The sequence below is a fragment of the Rhipicephalus microplus genome, chromosome 4, assembly GCF_043290135.1.
Source record: "Rhipicephalus microplus isolate Deutch F79 chromosome 4, USDA_Rmic, whole genome shotgun sequence".
Classification (NCBI taxonomy): domain Eukaryota; kingdom Metazoa; phylum Arthropoda; class Arachnida; order Ixodida; family Ixodidae; genus Rhipicephalus; species Rhipicephalus microplus.
Window position 1 is genome coordinate 15,918,288 of NC_134703.1, and position 15,592 is coordinate 15,933,879.

The 15,592-nt window shown below is 46.2% G+C and overlaps 1 long non-coding RNA gene across 1 annotated transcript in view; it reads left to right on the forward strand.

Moving 5' to 3' along the window:
* The window catches only part of LOC142813861 (uncharacterized), a 194,222-nt gene extending 184,453 nt beyond the window's left edge, over positions 1–9,769 (forward strand). Inside the window, exon 3 of the long non-coding RNA XR_012894702.1 lies at positions 9,699–9,769. This is a non-coding gene — a long non-coding RNA (uncharacterized LOC142813861). The remainder of the gene's footprint in view (positions 1–9,698) is intronic.
* Positions 9,770–15,592: the final 5,823 nt, after the last annotated feature.

Genomic DNA, 15,592 nt, shown 5'->3' on the forward strand with positions numbered 1-15,592 from the left:
TGAGATCACTTCTACGTTTATTTTTTGCGCTGCCGATTCGAGATAGCCTTACGTTGCATTCCTTCTCAGTTCAATGGAGAGACCCAGCAAAGGTTGATTTTCTCTGTGCCTGTTTTCGTTAAGCTTCATGGCAAGAAAAATTACCTTCAGGTACATTCAGCAGGCACTGAAAGGGGCACTGTCTGAGCTCTTGAACGTTTATGACTGATGACTATCGCAGAACGAGTCTTCACTCTTAAAAGCTGTAATATATGAAATGGAAAACTTGGCAAATAATTTCGAAAGTGGGAAATGTCTTGTGACATTTCCCACTTCCGGAACTTCCGGCTAATGACATTAAACGTAACTAATCGCAAAACTAAGTCGATTCCAGGTGCTGGCTGTTAATTGAGTATGGGAACTGGAGCCGATTACCGCTGTGTGTGAATGACAAACTCTTTTATATACCTCGGTGTAACTGTATCCAGCGTCTTGATCTGGTGTACGCATATTCAGAACATCATTCCATTATCTAACAAAACTTTAGGCCTTTGAAAACGTCACCTCAAGAGTGCTCCGAATCACGCAAGATTACTTGCCTACACATCACTTGTACGACCTAAGTTAGAATATGCGTCTACTATTCGGGATCCGCTGATTGATTGATTGATTGATTGATTGATATGTGGGGTTTAACGTCCCAAAACCACTATTTGATTATGAGAGACGCCGTAGTGGAGGGCTCCGGAAATTTAGACCACCTGGGGTTCTTTAACGTGCACCCAAATCTGAGCACACAGGCCTACAACATTTCCGCCTCCATCGGAAATGCAGCCGCTGCAGCCGGGACTCGAACCCGCGCCCTGCGGGTCAGCAGCCGAGTACCTTAGCCACTAGACCACCGCGGCGGGGCTATTCGGGATCAGCATCAAGCATATATCATAAACGCAATAAAATCAGTTCAGAACCATGCAGCTCGCTTCATTCATTTTTCGTATTCACACGAGATCAGCGTTACGCATCTAAGATCATTATCCAATCTTCCATCGCTCCCTGTGTGTCGGCGCATTTCTTCACTTTGTCTCTACCATAAATTCTTTCACAGTTCCCATCTGCTGATGATGCTGAATATTCAGCATCATTTTTTCTCCACACGGCTAAAGACTGGAACGACCTCCCTCCTGCCATTGTCGACGTACCATGTCCATCTTATTTGCACAACATGTAGCTGACCATCTTCTGCCAAGTAGCTTCTGAGTATGATTTGGTCTTCAATGTCTTCAATAAAGTTTGTGTGTTAATTTATATGCGTGTTTTGTTACAATACGAAGAAATGTACAGAATTGTAACCCATTTATTACTTAATATATATCTGAATATGTTAATCCCACCCCTTATGTAATACCCCCCCCCCCCGGGGGGGGGGTTCTTTAAGGAACACAAACTGACTGACCGACTGACTGACTGCCACAATCGGTATATATAGCATTAACTAAAAAATGCAATGAACTGCCATTCGACCAACTACCACCTTAATTATGTTTCTGCACTAACAGACACCAACAAGACCTTTTAACCCAATATTGCATGGCGTCCCTTAGGCGGCACATACCAAGTCCCATTCTTCCCATTTATATTGCGGCGATCATAGACTCAGCTGAAAACTTCACAATGGAAGAAGAAGTGTCTCTTTAGAAGAACGCTTGTTTCAGCGCTCTGTTTTATTTTAGTGAAATCATCGGTCTTTTGAGGTGCCTCGCCTCTCCGTCTTGCGGTGATGGACATGGAGCATGCCAGAGGCCCGCCTGGTCACAGGTCCTCGCACCCGTCAACCACAAGGAAGCGAGCTGGCTCTCCCAGTGACACTGAGGACACCGATCTCTATTCTATGTCGGAAGATGACACATCCGATGGCAGCTTTATACCTGTCCGGGGTAAGAGGGCAAAGAGAAGGACGGCGAATACAGCAGCATCAGCTCCTGCAAGCACAGCGACTGTGCACTCAAGGCCTGCGCGCTGACCGCACGTCATCATCTTCATGCCCGAAGATCCATCAAGCAACCTACGGCTCCTGAACAGGCAAGCCCTTTCGGTTGCTCTCGAATGTGCGGTGCCACATCAAATTAAGGACGTACGAGTAAACCCAAGGAAGAACATTCTCGCCATAGACGTACACGATGTGAGTGCGCTAGGACAGCTGCAGCAAATGACTGAGCTAGGTGGCATTAAAATGCGCCCTTTATCCCGATGGATGACAAATCAATTGCCGGTGTAATTTATGACATCGACACTGCCATTCCTAATGCTGACTTGTCTACCCTCATCAAGCCTGCAAACGAGGGAACTGTCATTACGCAAGTGCGGCGCCTTGGAAATACGCGCTGCGTAAAAGTGTTTTTCAAGGAAGATTGCATACCGTCCCACGTTAAAGTTGGACATTTTCGACATCCGGTTCGACCATTCATCCAAAAGCCACTTCAATGTCATCAGTGCTTCAGGCTAGGACACGTCAAGGGCGTATGCCCCAACTTACGACTGTGTCCCCGCTGCGCTGAATCTCATGCTGAAGACGCCTGTCAGGCGACTACTCTGAAGTGCGCCAACTGCAGTGGTCCTCATGCTGCCTCGTCGAAAGACTGTCCTCAAATTCAAAAGGAGCGCGCGGTTTTCAGACAAATGGCCCGAGACAACTCAACACACAGGGAGGCAGCCGAAGTAGTCCGGCGTCGGCGTCGACGTCGGCATCATCGAAAGTCTTCAAAGAAGGCACATTTCCGAGACGCTCCTTCCAACTCTTTAGCGGTTCTATCCAGTAGCGCCGCGAAAGGGCCCACCACCTCTACGAAAGGCCTCCTTCTCTGGAGGAATGGCCCACGCTCCCGACGCGCTCTTCTGCCAAGGAACTTCTGCAGGTTGTGGCCACACAAGAGCCGTCCCCCACCATGGAGGATTTGCCTAAAACTGATCGTCAAGTGATCTCGGTGCTGCGTTCCTTTATAGAAGCCATCCGAGCGATATTAGTCGACATGAAGACACCATCTGCTCGAAGCGCACTTGGACTATTGGACGCCCTAAGCCCAGTGCTTGAATCTCTCAACTAGGAAGATGGCTACTCACACCTCAACATTTCTTAAAGAAGTCAAGGCAGCATCCGTCATCCAATGGAACGCCAGAGGACTAAAATCACGCCTTTCAGATTTTCGTCAGTTTGTGTTTACCAACGTGTTTCCAATCATCGTCATTTGTGAACCCAATTTGTCGAAACAAATAAGACTATCGGGATACAAAGCTGTCATGTCTTCAACGAATGGTGCGTGCAGCAAAATCATCGTCTTTGTTCGTCGTGAACTGACGCATGTTGTGCAACCAATTGCACCTCACGATGACAATCAGTATGTCTGCATCACTGTGAAAAAGAACCAACTCATGTTTACTCTCATAGGCGTTTATATATCGCCGTCAAGTAATCTCGATTCCAGGAGATTAGCGGATATTTTGAGAGTGTGTCCTGCACCATGGGTCCTCATAGGTGATTTCAATGCGCACAATCACGCATGGGGAAGTACGCGGACAAATGCAAGAGGACGCAGGTTAGCAAACATCGCCTACAACTATGGCCTTACTCTCCTGAACGACGGCAGCCCCACTTTTCTTCGAGGGGTGACATACGGCAGCTGTCTCGACCTTGCTTTTGTCTCCAACTCCCTCACGAGATACGTCAAGTGGCTTCCAGATGTTGAGACACGAGGAAGTGATCACATTCCAATCTACCTTAACATAAAAGGCTTGTCTAGTTATGGTCCACGGACGACCATTCGAGCAGTCCAATGGACCAACTTCAAATCTGACATGGAAGATGCTTGCAGCGATGGCGTACAATCTGGGTTAGAGGAAACAATTAAGAGCACAATGCAAAACGTCACTCGCACGGTGACGATATCTTCCATACGAAACGACTTTGATATAGAGTTGGAGCGACTCCAAGCACTGCGACGCCGGGCGGAGCGTCGGTATCGGCGTACAAAATCAATTCACGATCTTAGGGCAGCCAAGAGGATGCAAAAGAAGATTCGGCGTCGCATGGATAGATTAGCGTCGGAACTATGGACAACGTTTTGCCAGTCACTAGACCCTCGCAAGCCACTCTCACACATTTGGAAAACGGTGCAAGGTCTCCGTCACCCTACGGAACAGCGCTTTCCATTCAAAGCGCTCGCGCTATTTCAAAGGAGGCAAGACATCGATGTCGCAGAATATTTCTGTGCGCAGATCGCTAACCAAGCCACTCGTCCAGATTCTCCAGTGAGAGGTGACGTCCCCCGTTCCCGTGACTACCACATGGACCTCCTTTTTACAATGGAGGAGCTCGAGGCGGCACAAGCTCTCTGCAGGCGTTCAACTTCTCCGGGCCCAGATGGTATTCCGTACCGAGCCTTGTGAAACCTTGGGGAAGGTGCAAGGAGAGAACTGTTGAGCCTCTACAACATCTCGTGGCAGGATGGCAATGTTCCTGATGACTGGAAAGTAAGCCGCTTGTTACCCATCTTGAAGCAGGGCAAATCCCCACTCGAACTAACCTCATACCGCCCAATAGCACTGGCCAGCTGCGTAGAGAAGATAATGGAACGGATGATACTAGGCTGCCTGGAGTGGTATCTTGAATACTACAAGATTTATCCGAATTCAATGGCTGGTTTCCGACGCGACCGCTCTTCTATTGACAATGTCGTTGATCTAGTTTCGTACGTTCAGCACGAAAGATCCCGTAAGCGACTATCTGCAGCTTTGTTTCTAGATGTGAAAGGCGCTTATGATAATGTACTACATGAAGCCATTTTGGGTGCTCTTGCGGTGGTTGGCCTTGGTGGTCGAGTCTTTCGGTGGATTTCTAGTTACCTGGCTGCAAGATCATTCTTTGTGTTAACAGAAGATGGCCCAACTACGCGACGCTATACTTCCAGGGGTGTTCCTCAAGGCGGAGTTCTTAGCCCGACGCTATTCAATCTTGCACTAATTGGCCTTGCTGAATACTTGCCAAGCACCATTAAAATCTCAATATACGCAGACGACATCTGTGTCTGGACATCGGCAGTCACACGTCCTCAGATACGTTCCCGGCTTCAAAAAGCAGCAACTATGATTGCCAACTACTTGTTCAAACAAGGTCTCATCATATCACCGGAAAAATGCGCGCTGGTGGCTTTCACTCGCAAAGCAATGACCCCTTATGTCATCTCAATCTGCGGGCGACTGATTTCTTACGCCAAAACCCACCGGTTTCTGGGCATCATTATTGATAGGGACCTCTGTTGGAGTCCGCATGTGAACTATATGAAGAAGCGCCTGACCGCTATTTCTCAACTGTTCAAGTTCCTGGCAGGAAAGACGTGGGGGATGCCAGTAGACGCAATGATGGAGCTCTACAGGGCCCTGTTTCTCGGTTTCCTCAGATATAGCTTGCCCGTGCTTAGCAATACCTGCAAGACCAATGTTCGTGTTTTACAGGCAGTACAAGCCCAAGCGCTGAGAGTGTTCCTCGGTCTGCCCAGATGTACGTCAACGGATGCAACAATTGCAATTGCTGGTGACTATCCGATACAAACTCACATTGTTGTAGAAGTCCTGAGAACGCACATCCGACACTTCGCACGTGCCTCCGGCCATCACCTTGCACTGTTGCCTTCAGAGAGGCTCCAAGCATCGTTCGCCAAAATTATCGTGAAATACAACGATAAACTTCCCTGGGGCTTCACTCATGCATCTAAACCATCCATACCACCTTGGTGTCTTATTCGACCCACACTGCATCTTAGTGTACCAGGGATCCGGAGGAAATCTGAGTTTTCGTCGCCCGTGCTGAAACAACTGTCTCTTCTTCTTTTGCATGAGAAATATTCAGACAGCATACATGTATACACCGATGGTTCCACGAACCACCAGTGTTCGTCAGGGGCAGTAGTTATCCCAGCAAGAGGTGTTACCATCAGCTTTAGGACGGACCACTTCACGGCATCTACAGCAGCGGAACTAGCTGCTTTGCGCGCTGCACTTTGTGTGGTCAATCGGGAACCACCGCAACAATGGTCGATTTTCAGCGACTCAAGGGCTGCCCTACAATCTGTGCTCTCAGCACTGCGTCGCGGCCCGTACGAACAGCTTGTTTTCGAAATTCGATGGCTTCTCCACACTTTACTCGAGAAAGGGCATCATGTGACGCTTCAATGGCTGCCAAGTCATTGCGGCATCATAGGGAACGAACATGCCGATACTGCCGCGCGGGCAGCCCTTGAAGGAACACGAGAAGAAGCCATACCACTTTCGAGGACTGATGCTGCCAGTAATCTTCGACGACTTGCGCGTGAAATCACGTTTTCACTATGGTGCCCACCAAGCATCGATACGAATCGTCAACACCACCTGTCCTCTTTGATGGCTTTCCGCATGCCCACTGGACTCGACCGAAGAGAAGCCACCCTACTTCATCGCTTATGGCTAGGAGTGGCATTTACAAAATCTTACTCCTTTGTCATAGGAATGGCCGACAACGCTCTCTGCGATGCCTGTCATTGCGAAGAGACGCTACACCACATCCTATGTGACTGTCCATTGTATGAAATCCAGAGACAGTCACTGGCGTCTGCTTTTGCGCGCATCGACAACAGCCAAATGTCTGTGGACACTATTCTGTCAAGTGCCCGAGAGAAGACACTGCAACAGAAGGCGACGAAAGCTCTATTGAAATTCCTACGCGACACCGACTTGAACAAGCGACTGTAACAGCAATGTCACACACCGCGAAAGACAAGACTGGACTGTGACTGAGTGTGCGTGCATGTGCTGCCGAATGTGCTGTTTCTATCTTCCCTCTCTGCTCTCTTTCATCTCCCCCATCCCTCTCCCATGCACAGGGTAGCAAACCGGCTGCCTATAGGCTGGTTAACCTCCTTGCCTTTCTTTTCCCTCTATTTTCCTTCCTTCACACTGTTAAGCGATTCCCATGGCTATGCTCATCTAACAAAATATACACTGATTTATTTTAACGAAGTGTCAATCTAGCGAGGTACATAGCCGCGTTTATATACTTATTTATATTGTAGCAGATATCACGGTGGTGATATGACAATCAAGCATGGTGCTCAAAAGCACCTACCCGTAGTTTGTAGGGAAAAAAAGCGTAAAATTTCATTTCATTCATTTCATTTATTTATACTGTTAGCCCAGAAGTGGGCCGTTACAGGGTGGAAGTACAAACAATTATTTGCGAAAAAGAAGTACCGTACAGGTCTCGAGATAATTTCTCGGTATTGTTGTGACCAGCAACTCGAAGTTATACTTAACAAGAAATGGAACACACATGCGATGCAATACATACACGCAGAACAGCACATGACGCATTTGAGGCGGCACTTTTGCACCGCGCTGAAGATTTAAAAGACAACTACTGCAGAATCATGCAACCAACAAAAAGTACACACACACGCAAAAAAAACATATGTCACTGTTATTCAGAAAATAAACGTTTTAGATTCTGTTCAAATGATGTAAGCGAGGAACAACCAATTATAGACTCTGGCAGCATATTCCAATCTTCAATAGCACGTGGAAAGTAAATTCTACCCTGCACACTCACGTTTATCATGCTAACAACAGTGATTGCTATTGTTTTCTCATACCCTCTTTCACACTGTAGAAGCATGAAAAAATATTCTGGCATATCTCGTGGTTCTAAACATTCTGCCCGTTATAACTTTCCTTGGTTATTATTCCAACAATGTGCGTTCTTTGAGACCATGCAGGAAATGTCTACTCTGCAAGATTGAAGTCGTGCAGGTCTCTTGAGTTGCTTACAGTACCTGGTAATTTTGTTATATTTTAAGCGAGGGAACATTGAAAAGTTATAAGGTCAGACCAATTCAAGTCAATATTTGGCTTTTGAGATTTTTTCTGATATCAAAGCTATCAACCACAAGTCAGTGGTTGGTAATGCGGATATGGGAGTAGAGCAAGGGTAACTTATGCGAACAGGTAAGCGTCTAAGCGGCCATCTAGCACAAAATTTCAGCTGCCAGGTGCACGGAGTGAAATGTTCTGTTATGCCTGAACAGAGGAAACAGTTGTTTTGCTTTGTTCCACACACCACCACTCTAAGAACACAATTAGTTATATTTTAATTTTCAACCACAGCAGCCATCTGTCTGCATGGTGCGCCATCATTGGCACAATATGTACATTATACACATGCATTACTACAGTCAGAAACAAAAATCTAAAAATTCGTTCACATGCTCTTCTTTGTCTATTTGACAAGACTAGCTGAGAAAATAGCCTTTCAAATTACTTACACAATTCACGAAATAGAGGGTAAAGAACTTTGTTTCGCTACGTTAATAAGAAGGTTCTGAAGTGTACCTTTACTTCCTTAATATATGCACGTCAGCTAAGGAATGGGCAGCAGAAGCGAGAGAACGCGATAAGTTTTTGTTAGTTAGTTAAATATACTTATAGTTAAGTTACATCATGGTGAACTATATTCTTAATTAACTTGCTATGGAACTTTGGAGGCTCCTAGGCTGTCATTAAGGATCACTTAAAATTGCCGGTCTGGATTTTTTAAGTCGATTACAGTGTAGTGTGCCGCGCTTGTCAGGCTCGTAGAGAGTAGTAAGTCGGGATCGCACTGTAAACGACGGTTCTACGGATATTAGGAAGTATTCTTCTTCGTTGGAGATTAAAGAAATTTATTAAGGCCGCTGACGGTTTCCTAAGTGGCAAAGGCTGTCAGGCCATGCCAGGTCGCCACCTCGTCAGCGCGTGTGATGGCCTGAAACTGGGCGTCCAGGCTTGTGGCCGTGAGGATGATACGGTAAAACGACAGCAATGGTCGAAACATATGGCGTCTTGCGAGCATGCGTGGTTCTTTTGAAGCGCCATCAGCTACACATGCGAAGGAGAACAGAATGGTTTCCATAACGACGATGTTAATACCGAGCGTTCAGAGGCTGTGTAGCTGCCAGTAACGCAAAAAAACAAACCACACTGACTGCTCTAGTATCGCCGACACTCCGCTTCCTTGTGTGCTTGGGCTCCTATTTTCCTTAGCAGGGTGCAATGAAGAGAAACGTTCCTGATTCGCCTTTTAGCCACATAAAACCGATAGTTGAAGAATAAAAGGGTGAAGCTGCCCGCATAGCAACAATGTCTGGAGAAGTCGGTAGTGCGTTCGCGTTCAGAAGTGGTACTTTGCTGCAAAGAAGCGCACGCGCGCTTCTATTCAAGCGTTGAACTTCGCCGCTGTGGTTTTCGGTCGCTATAATTTATCTCTGCTTCTTTCCGCGTGCTTGAGTAGGAACCACTGATGGGACGTAAATATCGCTCCTTTGAAACAAGGTGTCACTCAAGGATTTTTCAAGGCTGTTGGCCAAAAGTAAGTGAACAGAGCTATTCACCGCGAGGTCGGGTTATAGGTGGCAGCGCCGCCACTGAGGTAGTGTAGGGTCTCAGCTCGCGGCAAGGGATCATTTTTTCAACTTATTTTTTCTCAGTTTTTTTACATTTACTACAAACATCTCTTATACTTTCTGGCATTATTCTCGGCTTGTTTGTCTTGCTATTGTTATATAACATAAAAATACAAGCGCTTACATTTACACTTCTTTCCGTCCTTGTTACGACTAAGGGGTCAACGTTGATTTTGTTTCTTTTTTTTTCTGTGCATTCAGCATCCGCCAATGGAATTCGTACTGCAACCATGGCTTTCCCCACAGAACAGCACATTCTTGACACCACAGTAGTAAGTACAATTTCCGCACAAAAACTAAAAAAAAAGCGCACTGCAGGAAAACCCACCATCGGCAAGACAACAACGGGGACACTGTTCTACGCGTTCCTCGGATTCTCGCTGTGGCATAACGAGCGCTTGCCAGCAAAGCAACGCGGGAGACGTGGCGTCGTTCTCGTCCCTGCGATCAGCTTTCTTTGTCTCGCGTCGGCCTCGGAATGGTTCCTTCTTTTTGGGTCGCCGTCTTTTCACGGTCTGAGCGTCAGTGGGGTTTGTCTGGGCGAATGCAGGCAGCGTTAAGAGCTTTGCGAGGCACGGTTACGTCGTTGCTGCCACATTTACGTTTTCTGCCTTGCGACCCACTAATGGCTGCGAACACATGCTGCCTCTAGGCCTGTTACTTCATGTTTGGAAGATTAGTACTAAAACTCACGTAAAGGACGTTTCACATGACACAAAAAGTAGCGATTTTCAGTGCGTGAATTCGCTCACAGCGAAAAAAGGCCAATTCGCTCACGCCACAGCGGTCCGCGGCGAGCTTCCAACATGTTGGAAATTTTCGCTCTGGTCACAACGGTGGGAGAAATTTTTGGTCGGGAGCCGTCGAAATAGCGTCGATGGTCGATGCTGCGCATTTTAAAATCAATTTAGATTAAGAAGTGTTCTTAAATGTCGAAACACGCGGGCCCTTGTTACCGCTTATAGAAACTTAATGATATAATCATGTGCAATTCATTACATTACGTTCAAAAAATTCTGCGGTGTCTGCCAGAAAGAAGGGTGACAAGAACTCGCCGCTACAGTCGCAGAGCGAAAATCACGGACCGTTCGCGGTCCATGTGAAACGAAACCGCCATTAGCAGCGGTTGCGAACAGAACGATTTTTTCGCTGCAATCGCGACATGTAAAACAGCCTTTAGGAAGACATCATGCATGCCTGGTATATATTTTTCGTACATTAACGGTAGACGGGGTGTGTAATTTAGCCTTCGTCTTGTATACAAAAACAAACACATGCTCGGCGCGGGTCGAATCGGCCAAGTATTTTTCTGAGCCGCATTACCCCATAAGTATAATGCTTCAGCCCACCAATTTAAATTGTGAGCAATGTTGCTCAATTGACTTTCTTAATTATCTTATTGAAATATTTATATGTATGAACGTTGATGAGCAAGAAATTAGGAGCACCTGTCTGAAGCACCGGAACATTTCATCGAAGCTAATACAACTACCTACCCCATGAGATGGATAATTAACAGAGATTAATTAATTACCATTTACGCTAGTGTTATAACGAAATATAATGAATGAATTTTTTTGTTTTTCCAGCAATGTCGGACTATTTTATTTATGCGAGATATCTTGACCCATATAATTTTTTGCGAGCTTTTCTTTAGAGTGCCCAAAATAGAAAAATCTACTTGGCAGAAGTTAGGTGTGACAATGAACCTGTCCATAAATTGCAGCAGCGGGCTTTTTTCTGGTGGATCGGTGCTGGGGCATTATGAGAGAGCGGAGTGCCAGTCGGGCAAAGCAGACAACGCTTTCTCGGTTTCCCCCGCATTCAATGCGCGCCTGATGGGTTTTGTCTGGCGTAGGGCGCTGCTGTTGGGAAGAAACGGCGCTTCGGAGTGCTCTGATTATGATGCACGCCAACTATGTTGTGTTGTTCGTCCCAAATAGCCGGAATCATCCCTGAACATGCTGAAGAAGGACATCGGCGGACAGATCTGCTTGTTCTTCGATGTAATAACACGCGAAAGGCACCGCATGTTTCTTTCTTAGCTCGGTTCTGCTTCAGGAGCTGATTTTTTGTGTGTGATGTTGCAGCTAAGTTTGCCCTTTGTTAAGATGTCTGTGTTCTGATTTAGTGTGATGACGGGGCTGGGGTTTTACACCTGACGCATACCATGTGACTGCGCGAATTGATTAAGGGGAAATATGTCTCTACGAAAACTCACATCGTTCATTCAGCTAAAGCAATTCCAAAGCGAAGAACATCTTTTTATTTTGTTTTGATTCTACTCCTCTTGAGTGGCGGCTGCGGGAGGGGTAGAGCGCTGACATAGCTCAGGTGAGAGCGTGTGCTGGTGTGGTTGAGGGAGCTAGATCCCCCTTTTCACCTCTTGCCGCCGCCCATGCCGGCCACGATACACACCACTCTTCGAAAGTTTGCAGCACCTAACAAACTTTTGCCTAATCGGAGACAGTGCAAAACTGATTTTTGCATTGGCTCCGAGGTGACACCCCCTTTGACCAAGCTATAGGATGCCATGCAATGACGTGATGATGCAGGCGAAGTCATGTGACGTCTTAACGATGTGACAATTTTCGGTGATATTTAACGCCATATATCATGCCGTCATCACGCGATGATGAATTTTCGGATCGCTTGGCGCCACCAACGCAGAGCGCCAATGGTAAGTTTGCGTTTGATGGGACATTTAAGCTTCTCGGCTTAAAGCACAAACATTTACCGTCGGTGGCTTCGGCATCCCGTGGTGGCAGCGTCAACAAGAGCGATGCAAAAAATAATGCTTTGATGGCTTCATCATACGACGTCTCCGTGACCGCACGGATCACCAGAATGCGCGAAGTCATCATGACGTCTCATGAAGACGTCATCACACGACATTGTCGCTTTGCACTGCCTCTGTGATCAGCCCACCGATCACGGAGGCACGACAATACCACTTTAGATGCGGAAAGCCTTCCGAGGGGGTGGGAAATAACAATAAATCAACTGAGGAAAAAAGGTAGACGACTTTTGCCTTGAAATAATATTGGGCGAATGCGTATCAAATAAATTGCAGAACGTTGTCTTGAAGAGGGTCTTCGTGCTGTTCTTGCACTGTTTTCTTCCACAAGGTAAGAAACCCTGCGAGTTTCTTCTTGCCCTTCGTAGTGTTCAATTTGCTGTTCATTGCTTGGTTATGCTCAATTAGATCTGTTTGTTATTCACAATAAACTAAGAGACCTCACCTATTCTGGCTTCGACTAAGGTCGCACGGCGGGCTTGTTGGTTATTCATGTTGTTCGAGGTATAGCGCATCCACCGCAAAGAATGCGGGTGCAAACCCCTCTTTAATCGCACCAGCATAATCGGAAGAAGCACTAACCAAATGACAAGGCTCATCATAGAAGCGAAATTCATCGCCAAGTTTGGGGACGCATGTATAAGCAAGCCATCGATATCATTATCATTGGAAGAATTGCATTATTTAGATGTCGCATGAGTTGCAGTAGATCACAATTTTCTGGTTCTAGCACGTGGTTGTGACGCGCCATGTTTGTGTGTAAGTATTGCTGTTTCTCGGATTAAACCGCATTGTTGAAAGTTAGCGCCGTGTATGTGTTCTGTGTCTTCTTCTCTGTCCCGTCCTGGATGCGCTATATATGGCTTCGAGCATCTCATTATTGGTTCGCCGTGTTAAGGCAAAGAGTGCTACATTTAGTTTCATTGATGTCCATACGAAAGCGACACTCACAGAGGGCTTCTTTCACAATGCCAGCTGACGTAACTGCTGCTGTGGCCTTGCATAGCTTTTCCACACTGAATAAGGCTTGCGGTATTGATTTCAATGTCACAGTTTCACTAATAACAGCCTCGCACAGAAGTACTTCATGAACGCTTTCTGACTTAAACATTCAGTGCTGAGATGCTGAGTGCTATTAGCACCATGAGAGGGACCATGCTGCAGAAGTTCTCCTTCTCCGTGACAATACGACTTCGGCACCCGACCGCACTCACTCGATGCCCGCTCTATGTGCGTGTTGGTAGCCGGTTCTTACCACTCTCAGTTTCTAACGCGCAGCATTTGAAACAGTCAATTAGTATTCTAATCCACACAACATAGTTTGGCTCAAACACCTCTATTATGGTAATGTGGTTTTGCCATTGTCATGCGCGAAATGCCATAGTTCTGCGCATCACGTGAAACGGAAGGATATCACGAGCGTTATACAGAGTGTTTTAAGAAGTGTGTCCGATATTCTTTAAAAATGGCAAAAGGTGTTATTTGCTCGCTGTCTTCACAGTTGCTTTTTCTACAGGGGCAGGCATCTTAAGAAGGTTGAATGTAATTTTTGGAACGGTAATTAGGAAGGTAATATAATATACTTTTCAGTAATGGTGTTAGGCAGTTGAGTCACGTGGGAGAATTGAAGTCCTTTATGTAAACAACCGATTGCCGCTTTGAGAGTTTGGAAAAGTGGCTTCTAGTAATATATGCGAAATAATGAAATTCTTCTCAAATCTGCGGCGAAACCGAAACGCGAAAGAGCGCAACTGAAATGAGGGAGCGTTTTTACATCAACCAGCTTCATTCTCTGTGTGTTTGATTGATTGATTGATTGATATGTGGGGTTTAACGTCCCAAAACCACCATATGATTATGAGAGACGCCGTAGTGGAGGGCTCCGGAAATTTCGACCACCTGGGGTTCTTTAACGTGCACCCAAATCTGAGCACACGGGCCTACAACATTTCCGCCTCCATCGGAAATGCAGCCGCCGCAGTCGGGATTCGAACCCGCGACCTGCGGGTCAGCAGCCGAGTACCTTAGCCACTAGACCACCGCGGCGGGGCAACATTCTCTGTGTGTGTGGGCTGCGCTCGCTATTACATCACGCACGACGCACATGGTTGACCAACGGGGAAGAATTGCACCCCTGTAACCATTGTTTTGAACAGTGACGTCATTCTAGCAGTCTGCTTGTTGCGCTATTCGGTCCATTGGTTTTGGTTTCGCCGCAACATTTAGAATTTCGTTAATTTCTAGTTATTACTACTGGTCGCTTTTCTGGAGTTTCATAGCAGCAATAGGTTTTTCACGTCAAAGACTTCAATTCTCCGATTTCATATAACTGCCAAATTCCACTAATAAAAAGTTAATTGTTGTAACTCTTCTAATTAACGCTTCAAACATTCTTAAGATGTCTGCCACTACAGAAAAAGCAACTGTGAAGACAGTGAGCAAATAGCGTCGTTTGATGATTTTTAAACAATATTGGACACATTTATTGAAACACCATGTATAGTACCCAAGGTAATGTACGAATAATGAACCTGTACATTTATGCTGAGAATAAAACGAACGAAGAAAGCTTCCGCTATTTTGAAGTACGACCAACGAAGCACAGGGGACTCATTGAGAGAGTGGTTTAATGTTTCCCATGCAATCCGCCTTGTCGCGAGTACGTGAGCATTTTCCCAGGTCATTATTAGTAAAAGATACTTACTGTTTGCTGGCTCCGTGTTGCTCTGGTTTGTGCCTCTTTCGTGAGGGGAGATTGAAGCCGGGTTATCACGTGCGACGTTCCTGCAACGGCGCACTCGTAAGTCCGCGCACTGGAAACGCGGTGAGCCAACGTTTCCACGAGGAGACGCCACTTCACCGGCTTTTCACAACGCTTTGCTGTCGTCGTATCTGGTACGCACGAATTTCTGGAAAGGTCCACTGACCTGTGTGAGTTTCGCGCTATTATTAACCCTAGAATGAAAAACAACGCTGCAGTCTCATCTTGCATCTTGCAGAATCTTGCACTTGAGCTCACCATATTTATCATTTGCTGCTTTTTCGGGCTGAGTTCCCGTTGCCGCCATTTCTGTCTGCTGCTTCAACAACAACCTTGCCAGGCTTCCATATGATATTTTGACAATTGGTTGGCCAAACAAATAAATTCAGTGTGGAAGACGAAATAAAAAACACGGGTGTCATGAAGCTGTCATTAGCTCGATCGGGATGTTTTATGGCCGTGCTAATTAAAGTTAGCTAAGTATTATGGACTGTTACAGAATAGCTTTGTAATTTACTGCCTGAAACAGGCATGCAT